The sequence below is a fragment of the Sus scrofa genome, chromosome 11 (genome assembly GCF_054392235.1).
Source record: "Sus scrofa isolate SSC_HxYL_T2T_F1_AM1 chromosome 11, Sscrofa_HxYL_maternal_Yorkshire_Landrace_v2.0, whole genome shotgun sequence".
In the NCBI taxonomy this organism is placed as follows: Eukaryota; Metazoa; Chordata; class Mammalia; order Artiodactyla; family Suidae; genus Sus; species Sus scrofa.
The window spans coordinates 55727460-55742576 of record NC_139393.1 but is presented as its reverse complement, the minus strand read 5'-3'; the positions used below and the strand labels follow the sequence as shown (position 1 = coordinate 55742576).

The window sequence follows — 15117 nt, the reverse complement described above, 5'->3', positions numbered from 1 at the left end:
CTTGCATCCTCACGGAGACTAGGTTGAGTTCGTAACCCACTGAGCCACAATGGGAAGTCCTACTTTTATTTCTTGAGCTATTATTTGCTTACAGTAAAATGTGTCCTTTTTTAGGTATCTTTTTTATTTTTGACAATTATATAAAATTGCATTAACCACCATGACAACCAAGATACAGTTCTTTTTTTTAAAATTATCTCAGAGAGTCTCTAGAGGCCCCCTTTTGGTGCATATCATTTACTTCCTCCTCTAATCTTTCTGGTAGCCATTGACATGATTTCTGTATGAGTAGTTTTGCCTTTGCTGGAATGCCCTACAAATAGGTTACATACTATGTAGCCTTTGGTATCTGACTTGTTGCATCTAGCCTGATGCCTTTGAGATTAATATTCATGCAGCTATAAAAAGTTTCTTTCTCTTGCCCAGTAGTATTCAATTATATCATATAGCACAATTTCATTAGTTTTTGGACATTTGGGTTGAGCCAATTTTTGAAAATTATGAGTAAAGCTGATATAAACTCCCATGTACAGTACTTTGTATGCACATATATTTTTATTTCTCTTGGGTAAATACTTAGGAGTGGCATTGTTGGGTTGAATGGTGAGTAAATGTTTAATATTATGAGAAACTGTTTGCCAAAGTAGCTCTCCCTAGCTATGCTGTGTTTGCAATCCCACCAGCAAAGCACTAGAGTTCCAATTGTTCCACATTCTTGCGGGCACATACTATTGCCAGTTGTTTTTTGATTTTTTTTTTTTAATTTAGCCATTCTAGTAGGCATGTAGTGATATCTCTTTCTGATTTTATTTAGCATTTCCCTATTGGCAAGTTATGTTGACCAACTTTTTACATGCTTATTTGCTGTTTGTTTCTCAAATTTGTTGAAGTATCTGTTCAAATTTCTTAGCTCATTTAAAAAAATTTTTGTTCGAAGTTCCCATTGTGGCTCAGTGGTTAACGAACCCCACTAGCATCCATGAGGACGTGGGTTCAATCCCTGGCCTCGCTCAGTGGGTTAGGGATCCAGCATTACTGTGAGCCGTGGTATAGGCCAGCAACTACAGCTCCTATTGGTCCCCTAACCTGGGAACCTCCATATACCGTGAGCGCATGGCCCTAAAAGACAAAAGACAACAACAACAAAAAAATTTGTGGAAGTTCCTGTTGTGGCTCAGCAGGTTATAAACCTGATTAATATCCGTGAGGATGGGAGTTCGATCCCTGGCCTCACTCAGTGTATAAGGATCTTGAGTTGCTGTGGCTGTGGTGTAGGCCAGCAGCTGTAGCTCTGATTTGACCCCTGGCCTAAGAACTTCCATATGTGGTGGGTATAATCCCCCCAAAAAAGCGAAAACAAATTTTTTTTGTTATTATTAGAAATTAGTTGTAAGAGTTCTTTAAACTACGTTTTAGATACAAGTTATCAGATTTTGCAAATATTTTTTCCCGGTGAGTGTGTGTCCTTTCATTTTCTTTTCTTTTGTTGTTTTTGTTTTTTTGTTTTTTGTTTTTCCTTTATTTTCTTAATAGCATCCTTAAAGAGCAGAAAATTATAATGTTTATGAAATCCAAGTTATCAATTTCTTTTTTTAATGGCACTTACTTTTTTGGTTCTAAGATTTTCTCTAACTCACTGTCATAAAGATTTTCTCATATTTTCTTCTGAAAGATGTATAGTTTCAGGTTTTACATTTAGGTCTATGATCGATTTGGAGTTATGCTTAAGGTGTCAGGTATAGATCAGCTTAATTTTTCATATGTGAATGTCCATATGCAGAAATATTTTTTGGAAAGACTATCACATGCCCATTGATCTGCTATAATAATTTTGTTGAAAATCAATTGACCATATGTATTGTGTAGGTGCATTTCTAAATTCTACTTGTTCATATTTTACACTGTCTTCATCATTACAGCGTTACTGTCAGTCTTAATCATGGTGTATAAGTCCCCTAAATTTTTTCTGCTTTTCAGAATTCTTTTAGCTGTATATAAAGTCAGTGTATGATTTCCACAAAAGAAGAACATTTTGGAATTTTGATTGGAATTGTGCTTAATCTATATATAAATTTATGGGTTAATAACAATATTAGTTATTTCAATCTATGGATATAACTCCCCTTTGTTTATATTTTACTAACTTTCCATTAACTTTCATAATTTCCAGCAGACTTTGCAATTATTTTTAAAGACTATATCCAGGAATTTCATTTTGTATGGTCCTACTGTAAATGGCACCATTTAAAATTTTTTAAATTTCTAATTGTGTGTTGGTAGTATATGGAAAACATTTGATTTTTTTCATATTGACATTTATCATTCAATCTTGCTAAAATACCTTATTATTTCTATAGATATTTTGGGGAGATTATTTGAGACTTTCTAGTTAGATGATTATGTCATCTGTGACTAAAAATTTTTATTTCTTTTTCTTTTCCATTTTTCTTTTTTTTTTTTTTTTTTTTTTTTTTTTTTCCTGCCTTTTAGGGCCACACCTGCGTCGTATGGAAGTTCCTAGGCTACGGGTCAAATTGCAGCTGCAGCTGCTGGCCTACACCACAGCCTCAGCAACATGGGATCTGAGCTGACCCTGTGGCCTACACAGGAACTCAGGACAATGCTGGATCCTTAACCCACTAAGCAAGGCCAGGGATCAAACCCACATCTTCATGAGTACTAGTTGGGTTTGTAATTCACTGAGCCATAACAGGAAACCCTAAAAACGCTTTTATTTCTTTACCCCTTCTCTGCTTTATGCCTTTTATTTTTTCTTGTCTTAATGCAAAGACTAGGGTCTCTAGTACGATGTTGAATGTAAGTCATAAGAGCAAAGATACTTTCCTTACTTCCTTTCCTTAATGTATTCAATTAAAAGTATGAAGATATTAAAAATTAGAGTGGCATCAGAAACTAAGTTCTAGTTCCATACCTACCATTTAACTCTTAATTGAGATACTATTTCCCTCTTTAATGAATATCTACAAACATGAAAAGTGTTTAATACCAAATTAAAAACCTATTTATTATAGTATGAAATAAAGTATAAGATTTCTTTGGATTTATATGAATGAAATAGAAAAATGCCTAAAACTTAATTAAACTTCCTGATCCATAGACATTTAGGGGTATATCCATATAGTTATATACCTGTTAATCAACAGTACTTGAATCTTATTGCTTAGTCTCATATTGGGTACACATTAAGTATTCAGATAATTATAAATTCAAAGTTAAAATAAGCTACACAAATATATTGTACGGCACAAGCACCATAGTCAATATTTTATAATAACTTAAAAATGGACTATAATCTTTAAAAATTATGAGGAATTCCCATCATGGCTCAGTGGTGATTAACCCAACTAGGATCCATGAGGACTTAGGTTAGTGGCCCTTGCCTTCTAAGATTTCTGTTGGTGGGTGACAAATAAGATACATATCACATTATACATTATAACATTAATTTTATGGCTTTGAAATTAACTTTTTGTGGGTTTAAATTTTGAAAATTAATTCATTCGGTCTGAATGCCTTTGGGTAAATACAATTAAAATTTTCTTAAATTTTGGACTTTCCACTGTGGCTGAATGTGTCTAGCATCCATGAGGATGCTAGTTCCATCCCTGGCCTTGCTCAGTGGGTTAAGGATCCGGTGTTGCAGTGAGCTGTGGTGTAGGTTGCAGATGAGGCTTGGATCTGGTGTTGCTGTGGCTGTGGTGTAGGCCAGCAGCTACAGCTCCAACTCGAACCCTAGCCTGGGAACCTCCATATGTCGTGGGTGTGGCCCTAAAAAGACAAAAATATAAAATAAAATAAAATTTTCTCAAATTCCTAAAGAGTGACTAGAAGCAGCCTTTAAATAATGGTGGTCCTACCCAGAGTATGTGCCTAATCATCATTATTTTTTAATAAAAGTTCTCTAAAACATTATTTCAGAAAGGAACTTTTAAAAAATGTGGTCTTCCTTTTTACATTTGCTTGAATTTGACCTCCTTTTCCTTTCAGCCAGAGGTATCTATTATCTTAGGAAGATAAGGATTATAATAATTTGAAATGTAAAATAGTCAATTTTAACTTTAGATTCACAAAATAGGATCTTAAAGCCCATAGACAGACAGTGGTTCTGAAAGCATTGCTATGTTGGAAGAAAAAACTTTCTAAATTCTAAAAGATTTTTTCTTTGTATCTCAAGAGTAAAACTTTGTGATTTGAACTGAGATTTTAACCTGCATGTGGTAAGAACTCAAGATATGCCCAGGTTAAAAGTAGAGTATTTATTTAAAAATATTTTTAATTAGAAATGTTTTAATTTTTTTATTTTTTAAAACTTTATCTATATAAAACAAAAAATATATATACATATGTATACACACACTTTTTTTTGTCTTCTTAGGGCCTCACCTGCGGCATATGGCAAATACACACACACACACACACACACACACACACACTTTTTGTTTTGGTTTTTGTCATTTTAGGGCTGCATCCGTGGCACATGGAGTTGAATTGGAGCTGTAGCTGCCAGCCTACACCACAGCCACAGCAACATAGGATCCAAGCTGCATCTACCCTACACCACAGCTCATGGCAATGCCGGATCCTTAACCCACTGAGCAAGGCCAGGGATTGAACCTGCTTCCTCATGGATGCCAGTCAGATTCATTTCTGCTGATCCATGACGGGAACTCCTGGATGAGAATATTTAAGTTCTACTCTCTTAGCAAATTTTTGGGAAGTTCCTTTATAACTGTAAATTGTGGAGAGAGCACAGACTCAGAGAAAATGAGACTTCCCTCGTGGGTCTGCTTTCTCTTCTCCAACCTCTATTCTTCAGTTTGCCTTGGGTGTGAGACTTGAAAACAAAGAATCTCCAGGTGGGAACTTCTAGATCTCAGGGCAGTGACCACTCAAGGTCTCTCCAACAGCCAACACGGAGCAGATGGAAGTGAAGGAAACTGTATTGCTGTGTGTTTAGGAGGAAAAAGGACCCCGAGTTATTGGAGTGGATGGATTCCAGAAATTCCTTGATAGCCTCAGAAGATTATAGAAAATCAGGGAGGATGAAAAGCTAGAGCTGCAGCGTGGACCCACAAAACAGCTTTAGCCACACGTAAGGAAATCTACAGGGCTCATGAGGGGAAGACTGGCCAACAGTGAGACGTGGTTGATGTCTTTGGAGGCAGTTCGCCCAGGCTGAAAAAGCAATTCACAATTTATATCAGTCATGGACACATCAGCATTAGAGGCAGATGCCCAAAGACAGACTGGACATGACATTCATTCAGGGGACAGCATTTGAACCTGTGATAATCCAATGCTATGAGAATATTAGCTTTTCTCTGTAACCAGGCACCGTCTTGGGAGGAAGCAGGGATGAGAGATCTCCTTGATGGGGAAGAAAGCCTGGGAGAGAGATTAAACTTTGACCTGCCCCAATATATCCAAAAGAGAATGAATTCCCTTTAGTTAGAAAGTTTAAATCATTTCTCTAAGCCTATCATCAGGAAAAAAGGCACTCAGGAACAAAACAGAGTATGTTTTAGACAATAAAGAAATGAACTTTTTTTTTTTTCTTCCCACTTTGGGAGTATGAGGTGTGAGTTCTTATCCTATTCCCCCTGTACAGATAAAAATAATGATTTTTCAGGACAGAAAATTTGCTTCATGCCTCTGTATGTGTCTGAGCCTTTCAGTGATAGTATTAAGCTGAACGCTTGACTTCCTGGCAAATACATGTACTGTGCCCCACCTCTTAGCTCTATATTATCAAATCTGGAGTTAGAAACTGAGAAAACTTTGAAATTTGACTCTACTTCCATGAAAAATTTATTTTGTGTACCAAAATGAATTAATTACCATCTGAATTTTTGAACAGTTAAACACGTTCGTTACAAAAACGTAATCTGTTACTGAAACAAAATTTTTAAAGTGAATACGCACTGGGATTTATATGGCTGTAATTTAGATGGTCAGCCTGAGATGATCCAATTGTACCTGCCAACAGCAGGGAAAAATAAAAGACTAGTAAGTTTAGGGATAATATTCTTGAAAGGCTGTATTGTCTATCTAGAAAGGAGAATTGTTTTCTCTTGATTGCAACAGCATCTTGCTTCCCCTGATGCTAAGTGAGTCTGTATCAAGAGCTTCTATACTTTGAATGTGGGGGTTTTCATCTGAGTCTCAAACTTTCCTCAATACCCATACCAATTTTAGTTTCAATATTTCAAAAGAAATTAGATAACATATCACTTATCTCTGGAATATAATATATGGCACAGATGAACCTTTCCACAGAAAAGAAACTCATGGACTTGGGGAACAGACTTGTGGTTGCCAGTGGGGAGAGGGAGGGAATGGGATGGACTGGGAGTTTGGGGTTAATAGATGCAAACTATTGCATTTGGACTGGGTAAGCAATGAGATCCTGCTGTATAGCACAGGAAATATATCTAGTCACTTGTGATGGAACATGATGGAGGATAATGTGAGAAAAAGAATATGTATATATATGTATGACTGGGTCACTTTGCTGTACAGTAGAAATTGACAGAACACTGTAAACCAATTATAATGGAAAAAATAAAAATCATTAAAAAATAAATTAGAGAGCATGTAGACAAGACTAATTCAGATGTACTACTCATTCTTAAAGTTTAGAACATGCATCTGATGGACTTAGGTTTAAAAGTAAGGATGAATCTCTTGCCTCTTGACAATCACTGACCTATAGCAATGATTCTTAAATTGCTGTCACTAGACCAGCAGCTTCACGTGAGACACTGCTATGGGAATTTATTAAAATTCTCAAGCTCTTCTCTAGGACCACTGAATCAGAAACTCTGGAGGTGAGGTTTGCATTTTACAAGACTTCCAGGTGATTCCAATGCATGTTAAAGGTTGAAAAGCATTAATCTATAGAATACTGCTAAAGAAAGATCATTTTTCCTGAAACCCTTTACAAATGAGCCACTACATATAGAAATTTCTGCTTTGGCAGAAATCTTTCCAAGAGTAGTTGGACCAAGAGTCTATTTAGTATTATTTTATCTACATGTATTAAAATGTTTAATTATAAATTTCTCAGAATGATATACATAGTGGTAGTTTCAGTTTGATACTTTTGACTGTAAACATACATGATATACAAAAATAGGGAAAGTCAATATATGAAAGTATTTAGAACAGTGCTAAGAACTGAGCCTAGCCATTTGCTGAATGCTATAAAAATGACAACACTTGAGAATCTCTTATGTGTAGGTAACATGCTAGCCAGTTTTATATCCATTATATTGTATAAATATTTAATCTTTATAACAAATATAAAATATTTTCCCAAATGCCAGCCAATTAGCAGGTGATAAGTCAGATGTAAATGATAAGTCTGTTCTTCAACTATAGCCTTACCTGCCTGGGTTAATTTACTTAAGGGCTACTATTCAAGCTAGAGATTAATTAATGACTATAATAGGATATTGTCTTGAAATACTAGTTTCTTAGTAATAATCACTGTGCAGATAATAGCATGTATTTTATTAATATGGCTATACATTGGGATAAAGCCTTTGTTAAGGAGGCCCATCAGCAGCAGCCTTATTACTTATGATGAGCTTAAATATCTCTTCCATCATTTATCTTTGGTATTAAATCCTCTATAATGTGAGCCCTTTAGTGCTATTCCTTTTCCCATGACTCTATTTTATATATCACTACTTAAAGAATAGTCCTCATAACTAGACCAAAAGAAGAACATGAAACAAGGATGGCATTTAAGTCAGTAATTTTCTAGATCAAAATTTTATTACATGATTAAAAAAAGAGTCTTTCCTCTGAAAACTTACATTCTATACTACATTACAGCTATCTCAAACATTTGTTTTATAAAGAGTAGTGATAAAATAAGCTGGAAAAATATCTTATCATGCTGTTATTTGTTATTCCACTCTGTATAAATACAGATTCAACATCAATGAAATGAAATCCAATTACCCATAACAATTAGGCATAACTAGCAATATCTTGAGGGGTGATGTTATAGGTGGAAGTAGAGAGAAGACATTTAGGAAACTGGAATTCAATAAAAAGCTATACATTTTTAGTTTATGGCCTCAGAGATCAAGAGAGCATTGCTATTACTCAATCAAACCATCAGGAGATCATAAGACTCTGGGGTCAGGTTAGACTATGGCTTTCTTACAAAGCTGCACTAAACCTAGAGCAGGTAGACCTGTTTACACTCTAGATTACCAATTTACTACAAAGGCTATGAATAATCACATGAAGAGATACGTTTGGTGAGGTCCCCCCAAAAAAAGGAGCTTCCATCTTCATGGATCTTTGGGTCTGGCAAGGTGGATTGTTTCCCAACCTGGAAGCTCTCTGAATCCCCTCCTTTTGGGTTTTTATGGAGACTTCTTTACAGGAATCTAAGCCAATGGTGGGAGTGGGGTTAGAGACCTGAGCTACCAGGGACAGATCTCTTGATATTTAAAATTTTTAATGTTGTGACAATATGATTTAAAGATGGGGCAATGTGGGAAGAAAGACTGGTTGTCAATAATAATATTACGAAAAGAGTTGCTTTTGACATTTCTTTTGTTAATGTGGTATTATGACGTTGATTGCTCTGCATATGTTGAACCATCCTTGTGAACCTGGGATGAATCCCACCTGGTTGTGGTGTACAATCTTTTTTATATGTTGTTGGATTCGGCTGGCTAAAATTTTGTTGAGAATTTTTGTGTCTATATTCATCAAAGATCACATGATCATCTCAGTAGATGCAGAGAAAGCATTTGACAAAATCCAACATCCATTCATGAGAAAAACTCTTACCAAAGTGGGTATAGAGGGAACATACCTTCACATAATAAAAGCCATTTATGAAAAACCCACAGCAAATATAATACTCAATGGAGAAAAGCTGAAAGCCTTCCCACTAAAATCTGGAACAAGACAGGGATGCCCACTTTCACCACAGTTATTCAACAGAGTATTGGATGTCCTAGCCACAGCAATCAGACAAACAAAAGAAATCAAAGGCATCCAAATAGGAAGACAAGAGGTAAAACTGTCACTGTATGCAGATGATATGATACTATATATAGAAAACCCCAAGGACTCAACCCCAAAACTACTTGAACTGATCAACAAATTCAGCAAAGTAGCAGGATATAAGATTAACTGATTCAGAAATCAGTTGCATTTCTGTATACTAACAATGAAATAGTAGAAAAGGAATACAAAAATACAATACCTTTTAAAATTGCACCACCAAAAATAAAAAAATAAAAAAAAATAACTGGAATCTAATATCCAGCACAAATGAACATCTCCTCAGAAAAGAAAATCATGGACTTGGAGAAGAGACTTGTGGCTGCCTGATGGGAGGGGGAGGGAGAGGGAGGGATCGGGAGCTTGGGCTTATCAGACACAACTTAGAATAGATTTACAAGGAGATCCTGCTGAATAGCATTGAGAACTTTGTCTAGATACTCATGTTGCAACAGAACAAATGGTGGGGGAAAAAATATAATTGTAATGTATACATGTAAGGATAACCTGACCCCCTTGCTGTACAGTGGGAAAATAAAAAAAAAATAAATAAAAATAAATAAATAAATAAAATAAAATTGCACCACCAAAAATCAAACCTGTGAATACACCTGACCAAGGAGATAAAAGACTTATATGCTGAGAACTATAAAACATTAATCAAGGAAATTTAAGAAGATGTAAAGAAATGGAAAGATATTCCATGCTCCTAGGTTAGGAAAATTAATATTGTAAAAATGGCCATACTACCCAAAGCAATCTACAGATTCAATGCAATCCCTATCAAATTACCCATTCTACATTTTTCACAGAACTGGAACAATCCAAAAATTTATATGGAACCACAAAAGATCCAGAATTGCCAAAGCAATCCTGAGGAACAAAAACCAAGCAGAAGGCAAAACTCTCCCAAACTTCAGGCAATATTACAAAGCCGCAGTCATCAAGACAGTGTGGTACTGGTACCAAAACAGACATACAGACCAATGGAACAAAATAGAGAACCCAGAAATAAACCCTGACACCTATGGGCAATTAATCATTGACAAAGGAGGCAAGAACATAAAATGGGGAAAAGACAGTCTTTTCAGAAAGTATTACTGGGAAACCTGGACAGCTGCATGCAAATCAATGAAACTAGAACACACCCTCACACCATGCACAAAAATAAACTCAAAATGGCTGAAAGACTTAAATAAGACAAGACACCATCAAACTCCTGGAAGAGAACACAGGCAAAACATTCTCTAACATCAGCCTTACAAATGTGTTCTCAGGTTAGTCTCCCAAAGCAACAGAAATAAAAGCAAAAATAAATCAGTGGGACCTAATCAAACTGACAAGCTTTTGCACAGCAAAGGAAAGCAAAAAGAAAACAAAAAGACAGAGTACAGAATGGGAGAAAATAGTTTCAAATGATGCAACTGACAAGGGCTTAATCTCTAAAACGTACAAGCAACTTACACAGCTCAACAGCAAAAAAGCCAACAATCCAATTGAAAAATGGGCAAAAGACCTGAATAGACATTTCTCAAAGGAAGATATACAGATGGCCAACAAGCATATGAAAAAATGCTGCACATCCTTGATTATTAGAGAAATGCAAATCAAAACTGCCATGAGATACCACCTCACACCAGTCAGAATGGCCATCATTAATAAGTCCACAAATAACAAATGCTGGAGAGGGTGTGGAGAAAAGGGAACCCTCCTGCACTATTATTGGTGGGAATGTAAGCTGGGACAACCACTATGGAGAACAGAATGGAGGTACCTTAGAAAACTTTACATGGATCTACCATATGACCCAGCAACTCCACTCTTGGACATATATCCAGACAAAACTTTTCTTAAAAAAGACCCATGTACCCGCATGTTCATTGCATCACTATTCACAATAGCCAAGACATGGAAACAAACTAAATGTCCACTGACAGATGATTGGATTAGGAAGATGTGGTGTATATATACACAATGGAATACTACTCAGACATCAAAAAGAACAAAATAATGCCATTTTGCAGCAACTGGATGGAACCAGAGACTCTCATACTGAGTGAAGTAAGTCAGAAAGATAAAGACAAATGCCATATGATATTACCTATATCTGGTATCTAATATATAGCACAAAGGAAGCTTTCTACAGAAAAGAAAATCATGGACTTGGAGAATAGAATTGTGGTTGGAAAGGGGGGGGAGGGAGTGGGATGGATTGGGAGCTTGGGGTTAATAGATGCAGACTATTGCCTTTGGAACGGATTAGCAATTAGATCCTGCTGTGTAGCATTAGGAACTAAGTCTAGTCACTTATGATGGAGCGTGATAATGTGAGAAAAAAGAGTGTGTACATGTGTGTGTAACTGGGTGACCATGCTATACAGTAGAAAAAAAATTGTATTGGGGAAATAACAATAAAAAAAAAGAGAGTTGCACCTTGGCGACAGTGTGATTGACAGGACTTAAAGAAAGTGAAGTCAAATTGGTAGAAGTTGGATTCCATGAAAATGTTTTCTGGTTAGAATAAGTTTGTAGGGAGAGGAACACCCAATTAATCCTAGCTGTTGAGGAATAGGAAGGTTAAAGACAACATTTGGCCACAGACAAGGAATTGCCAGTTCTGTTTAAGACTATAGAAAAGAGTCACCATATTTTACCTAAATGCAAAGTCTTTGAAACTTAATTTTAATTGTTAAAATCCATGGGTAATTTATTAAGTATATAATTTTTCTCCTTTGTCATAAATCTCTAAGTGATGTGGTGTTTTGCTTTTAAATATGTATGTATTGTTTGTAAAAAACCCACTTTGTACTTAAGTTCTTTTTTATGATAAATTAACTAATCACTTCTCATTTGAAAAATAATTGGTTATTCTGCTGTATTTCTACCTCAACTTTGAAAGACAGTGACCCTAATAGTAGCCATAAAATGAATGAATGCAAATTCTTTAGAGTTGTGGGGGAGGGAAAAGTTTCCTCCTATACCCTTCTTGAGACTATGGCTGGACTAATAATAAAATTGATATAAGACAGATTAACATGAGAGAAAGGAAAACATTTTATCTCATGCACATTGAGGTGTCATAGAAATGAGACCTAAGAAGTGGCCAAAGAAGGCAGGTTTTATACTGTTTTTAGACAAAGAAACAACACATTTGTGAGGAAAGAAACATATTTGGGGTGTTTAATTAGTGAGGAATCTGAACAGAATGTGGGCTTGTGGTGGTAAATTAAAGAAGGAGCAAGGTTTGTTTATACAGTTGTCTTAGCTTGAATTCCCCATCTCTGACTGTAAGGGTGTCCTTCTACCTTCAGATGCAGAGAGTACACTTTTCTCATATGAGAAATTTATTTTCTGCTTTCAAGGAAATATGTGTGTCTTAAATGTCCCAAATAGATAATGCTTGTGTAATTTAAGTTTGACATTACATTTACCAAAACCAATGGAGTTCATTTTAACTGGTAAACGTGATATTAAATAAAGGATCATGAATAAAGAAAAACAAGAATATTGCTCACCACTTAGTTCTACAAGAGTTAATTTGTAACTCACTGAGGTTGCTCACCAGCAGTGCATCCTGAAAGGAATTTTGGATGAAAAACAGAATGAGGTACTCTGTGATTTGGATAAATATGCCCTTAGTTAGATAAATATCTCAGGAAGAATTTCAATGACCCCAGATTCTTGCATCTTCCCATACGTGGAAAAGCACTAAAATCATTAACTCTATTTTGTTTTCATTTTTTAAGTTTTATTGAAGTATGGTTGGTTTCAATTATACAACAGAGTAATTCAGTTATATGTGTACACACATCCATTCTTGTTCAGACTCTTTTCCCATATAGATTATCAGAGTTCACTGTGCTATACAGCAGATCATGTCTGTTCCTTGTGATTAGCAGTAATCTTTTGCCAAGATGTACGCTTGACTGAATGTATTTTTGAGCCAAAGAAGTCATATATAAACTGGCTTCTCTCCCATCTCTCTCTTTGGAGCAGTTTCCTCAGAGCCACTGAGTGACTGTATCCCAGGCTATAGTCCTCAGTGGGCCCCCGAATAAAACTTAAACCCACAACTCTCATGTTGTGCATTTTTCTTTAGGTCAATACACCTTAAATTTCAAGGAATTGGCACATGTGGAGGAAAAAATTCAGTGTTTTGGTGTTTCACTTTCCTTTAGATAATAGTTCGAATACTAACTCTTTTTGTTCACAATGTCCTATTTTCAAACTATGTAGTTTAAAAAAGTGGATTTAGGTCAAGGGCTATTTTGAAAATCAAATAGGGCCACTAATTCCCTCAGAGAATTATAGCTAGTCGTGAAGTGAACCAGTTTTCCTAAATGCTGACTGGATAGTATGTATTACTTTAATTCGGGTATTGTAACAGTAAAGCTCCTTTGAGTTATGGATTATGTATATTTCAAAAAAAGATAGCATTACTTCACCTCCTAATTTAGTGTTGCTCTTTTTTTCTGACTTTTTTTTATGATTTTCTGAAGAGGCTAGTCTACATAAATCAGAAATTGAGACTATAATTTCTTCACCAGCTATTCAGTTAAATAAAAAATTTAAACTGAAAAAAATTTAGTTCCAAAGAATTTGGTGAATATCTATTCTAATGAAGAAATTATGATTATTGTGACAAAGATAACACAAATATATAACAATGTGTATAGATACAAAAACATAATGCATCCTAAAAAGGAGAAAGTACCAACTTTTTTACTACCAGATTTAAAAGGTAGAATTGTTTACCAAAATTTTTCCTGTGAAGATAAATGTTTCAAAGACTAATTATTTTAATCCCTACTTGTCAAATCCTATCTTCATTAAATATTAACACAAATGTGAAATTTTTGCAAATAGTAGTGATGCTGGGATCTACCATCACCTAAATAGGTTATTCTTTCTTTTGGAATCAGGGATGCATTTATTCTGATTAGTTTTTGCATTCTCATTGACTATGATCAACTGTTCCTTATGATCAGTGTTTCCTGGTGAAATGTTTGGAATTAGGTGGGCAGCATATAGGTGCAAACTAGTAATAACTAGCACTTATGTAGTACTTATGGTGCATGAGGCTCTTTGAAGCTGTTTATACATATTAATACAATTAATTCTCAGAACAACTGAATAAGATGTATACTGTTATTATCTCCATTTAACACAAAGAGATTGGGTAACTTGTCCAAGTTACTGTCCTCCAAGATTTTAAAGCAATAAATCTGTAGAGTTATTACCTACAGACTTATCATTAAAAATACTGATTATGGGGAGTTCCTATTGTGGCTCAGTGGTAACGAATCTGACTAGTATCCATGAGAATGCAAGTTTGATCCCTGGCCTTGCTCAGTGAGTTAAGGATCTGGCATTGCCATGAGCTGTGGTACAGGTCACAGATGCTACGCTGCTGTGGCTGTGGTGTAGGCTAGCAGCTGCAGCTCCAATTCGACTCCTAGCCTGGGAACTTCCATATGCCTTGGGTGTGGCCCTAAAAAACAAAACAAAACAAAAATTGATTATGCTATGTTGGAATAAGTATGAAAGTGGGGGGGGGCAAAGCTACTCTGATGAACTATGCAACTAAGGAAGTTTATCAAATTCACAGTCTTATATAACTCATCCAATGGCCTGCTCTATCATCTCTAGAACACTGGGACAACTGTAAAAATGGAAAGAAAGGAATAACTAGGAAGAGTTTCCTAAGACTCTGTTAAAACCATAAATGTCTTAAGTCAGGACAAAAGAGAAAAGTTCCTGGTTCTCTTTTGATCTTGGCTACAGAGGCACTTGGAGTAAACCATTTATGTTATAACCCAGAGTTGCTACAACTCAACTGCTTTCAGATCTCTCAGGTCAACTAAAGAATGAACATCATGGACAAGAATTAATAAATAGGTATATCTAGTGGTCAGTCATTACGAAGTGTCTGAAGAGCTGAAACAGCTGGTACTCTCATCCTGGACACACACACTGTGAGGCAACCATAACCAGTAAGTTTCGGTTAGCATGCCAGCTCCAGGGACTGGCTAGGGCTGCCCATGTGCCCTGGTAGCCTGGTCC

The 15117-nt window shown here is 35.7% G+C and overlaps 1 protein-coding gene across 2 annotated transcripts in view; it reads left to right on the top strand.

The window, feature by feature from the left end:
• LOC110255829 (uncharacterized) overlaps positions 1 to 15117 on the top strand; it is a 497148-nt gene that overhangs the window by 223940 nt on the left and 258091 nt on the right. The gene's annotated exons all lie outside the window — the stretch shown is intronic.